Source organism: Arachis ipaensis, chromosome B1 (assembly GCF_059453495.1).
Source record: "Arachis ipaensis isolate K30076 ecotype BB chromosome B1, ASM5945349v1, whole genome shotgun sequence".
Lineage (NCBI taxonomy): Eukaryota > Viridiplantae > Streptophyta > Magnoliopsida > Fabales > Fabaceae > Arachis > Arachis ipaensis.
In genome coordinates this window covers 44,797,573-44,801,458 of record NC_142436.1, presented here as the reverse complement: position 1 = coordinate 44,801,458, position 3,886 = coordinate 44,797,573, and the positions used below count along the sequence as shown (strand labels likewise).

Here is a 3,886-nt window from a genome sequence, read left to right as displayed (position 1 = left end):
TAGAATCATATCTTGTAATTTCTTGTGAATCAAGTCATTAATTGTGATTCTAAAAATCAAATCTTTTTCAAAAACTAATTTCAATCATATCTTTTCAAAAATATCTTCTTATCTTATCTTTTTCAAAAATTTGATTTTAAAATATCTTTTCTAACTTCTTATCTTCTTATCTTTTTAAAAATTGATTTTCAAAATTTGTTGCAACTAACTAACTAACTTTTTGTTTGTTTCTTATCTTTTTCAAAACTACCTAACTAACTCTCTCTCTCTAATTTTCGAAAATATCTCCCTCTTTTTCAAAAATTCTTTTTAATTAACTAATTATTTTAATTTTTTATTTTAATTTTCAAAAATTACTAACCTTTTTCGAAAATTCTCTCTCTCTCTCATCTCCTTCTATTTATTTATTTATTTACTAACATCTCTTCCTCACTCACCAAAAATCCGAACTCTCTCTCTCTCTCTCTGAGTTCAGATTTTCTCTTCTTCTTTTCTTCTACTCACATAAGGGAACCTCTATACTTGGGTAAAAAGGATCCCTATTATTATTATTTTTCTGTTCCCTCTTTTTCATATGAGTAGGAGCAAGGACAAGAATATTCTTGTTGAAGCAGATCTAGAACCTGAAAGGACTCTGAAGAGGAAACTAAGAGAAGCTAAATTACAACAATCCAGTAAGCACCTGTCAGAAATTTTCAAACAGGAAGAGGAAATGGCAGCCGAAAATAATAATAATAATGCAAGGAGAATGCTTGGTGACTTCACTGCACCTAATTCCAATTTACATGGAAGAAGCATCTCCATCCCTACCATTGGAGCAAACAATTTTGAGCTGAAACCTCAATTAGTTTCTTTGATGCAGCAGAACTGCAAGTTCCATGGACTTCCATCTGAAGATCCTTTTCAGTTCTTAACTGAATTCTTGCAGATCTGTGATACTGTTAAGACTAATGGAGTAGATCCTGAAGTCTACAGGCTCATGCTTTTCCCTTTTGCTGTAAGAGATAGAGCTAGAGTGTGGTTGGACTCTCAACCCAAAGATAGCCTGAACTCTTGGGATAAGCTGGTCAAGGCTTTCTTAGCCAAGTTCTTTCCTCCTCAAAAGCTGAGTAAGCTTAGAGTGGATGTTCAAACCTTCAGACAGAAAGAAGGTGAGTCCCTCTATGAAGCTTGGGAGAGATACAAGCAACTGACAAAAAAGTGTCCTTCTGACATGCTTTCAGAATGGACCATCCTGGATATATTCTATGATGGTCTGTCTGAATTATCTAAGATGTCATTGGACACTTCTGCAGGTGGATCCATTCACCTAAAGAAAACACCTGCAGAAGCTCAAGAACTCATTGACATGGTTGCTAATAACCAGTTCATGTACACTTCTGAGAGGAATCCTGTGAGTAATGGGACGCCTCAGAAGAAGGGAGTTCTTGAAATTGATACTCTGAATGCCATATTGGCTCAGAATAAGATATTGACTCAGCAAGTCAATATGATTTCTCAGAGTCCGAATGGAATGCAAGCTGCATCCAACAGTACTCAAGAGGCGCCTTCTGGAGAAGAAGCTTATGATCCTGAGAACCCTGCAATAGCAGAGGTAAATTACATGGGTGAACCCTATGGAAACACCTATAACCCCTCATGGAGAAATCACCCAAATCTCTCATGGAAGGATCATCAAAAGCCTCAACAAGGCTTTAATAATGGTGGAAGAAACAGGTTTAGCAATAGCAAGCCTTTTCCATCATCCACTCAGTAATAGACAGAGAACTCTGAACAAAATACTTCTAATTTAGCAAACTTAGTCTCTGATCTATCTAAGGCCACTGTGAGTTTCATGAATGAAACAAGGTCCTTCATTAGAAATTTGGAAGCACAAGTGGGCCAGGTGAGTAAAAGAATCACTGAAACCCCTCCTAGTACTCTTCCAAGCAATATAGAAGAGAATCCAAAAGGAGAATACAAGGCCATTGAATTGATTACCATGGCCGAACCTGGGAGGAAGGTTGAAAACGTAAACCCCAGTGAGGAAGACCTCCTGGGATGTCCAGTGATCAATAAGGAGTTTCCCTCTGAGGAACCAAAGGAATCTGAGACTCATTTAGAGACCATAGAGATTCCATTGAACCTCCTTACACCCTTCATGAGCTCTGATGAGTATTCTTCTTCTGAAGAGAATGAGGATGTTACTGAAGAGCAAGTTGCCAAGTACCTTGGTGCAATCATGAAGCTGAATGCCAAATTATTTGGTATTGAGACTTGGGAAGATGAACCTCCCTTGTTCACCAATGAACTGAGTGATCTGGATCAACTGACATTGCCTCAGAAGAAACAGGATCCTGGAAAGTTTCTAATACCTTGTACCATAGGCACCATGATCTTTGAAAAGGCTCTGTGTGACCTTGGTTCAGGGATAAACCTCATGCCCCTCTCTGTAATAGAGAAACTGGGAATCTTTGGGGTGCAAGCTGCTAAAATCTCATTAGAGATGGCAGACAATTCAAGAAAACAGGCTTATGGACAAGTAGAGGACGTGTTAGTAAAGGTTGAAGGCCTTTACATCCCTGCTGATTTCATAATCTTGGATACTGGGAAGGATGAGGATGAATCCATCATTCTTGGAAGACCCTTCCTAGCCACAGCAAGAGCTATGATTGATGTTAACAGAGGTGAACTAGTCTTTCAATTGAATGAGGACTCCCTTGAGTTTAAAACTCAAGGACATCCTTCTGTAAATATGGAAAAGAGGCACAGTAAGCTTCTCTCAAAACAGAGTCAACCAGAGCCCCCACAGTCAAACTTTAAGTTTAGTGTTGGGAAGCCACAACCAAACTCTAAGTTTGGTGTTGAACTCCCATATCCAAACTCTAAGTTTAGTGTTGGAGAGTCTCAACAATGCTCTGAATATCTGTGAGACTCCATGAGAGCCCACTGTCAAGCTATTGACATTAAAGAAGTGCTTGTTGGGAGGCAACCCAATTTTTATTTATCTAATTTTATTTTTATTGTTATTTCATGTTTTATTAGGTTCATGATCATGTGGAGTCACAAAATAAATATAAAAATTGAAAACAGAATCAAAAATAGTAGAAGAAAAATTACACCCTGGAGGAGGATCTCACTGGTGTTCAAACGCCAGTAAGGAGCATCTGTCTGGCGTTCAACGCCAGAACAGAGCATATTTCTGGCGTTGAACGCCAGAAACAAGCAGCATCCTGGCGTTCAGACGCCAGAAATGCACAGTGAAGAAGAGCTGGCGCTGAACACCAGAAACAAGCATCTGGCTGGCGTTCAACGCCAGAAATATGTTGCATCTGGGCGCTGAATGCCCAAAACAAGCATCAATTCGGCGTTTAAACGCCAGAATTGCATGCAAAGGCATTTTACATGCCTAATTGGTGCAGGGATGCAATTCCTTGACACCTCAGGATCTGTGGATCCCACAGGATCATCTCAGTATCTGTGGACCCCACAGGATCCCCACCTACCACCACTCACTCTCTTCCCTTTTCTCAATGTTCATCCTCTCTTCCCAATAAACACTCTTCCCCAAAACTCTTCACCAATCACCTCAACCTCTCTTCCCTATCACTACTTCACCACTCACATCCATCCACTCTTCCCCATAAACCTACCTCATAAACTCTATCTACCTTCAAAATTCAAAATCAATTTCCCACCCAAACCCACCCTATATGGCCGAAATTAACCCCCCTCCCTTCCCTATATAAAGCCCTCCATTCTTCTTCATTTTCACACAACACAACCCTCTCTTCCCCTTCTTGGCCGAATACACCTCTCCCTCCTCTCCTCCATATTTTCTTCTTCTTCTTCATCTATTCTTTCTTCTCTTGCTCGAGGGCGAGCAATATTCTAAGTTTGGTGTGGT

At 39.8% G+C, this 3,886-nt stretch overlaps 1 non-coding gene across 1 annotated transcript; it reads right to left on the bottom strand.

Annotated features, from left to right (window-relative positions):
• Positions 1-1,111: 1,111 nt before the first annotated feature.
• On the bottom strand, positions 1,112-1,219 carry LOC148576399 (small nucleolar RNA R71). Its single transcript, XR_015904032.1, has one exon. It is a non-coding gene; the product is annotated as a small nucleolar RNA R71 (small nucleolar RNA).
• Between the last annotated feature and the right edge of the window lie 2,667 nt (positions 1,220-3,886).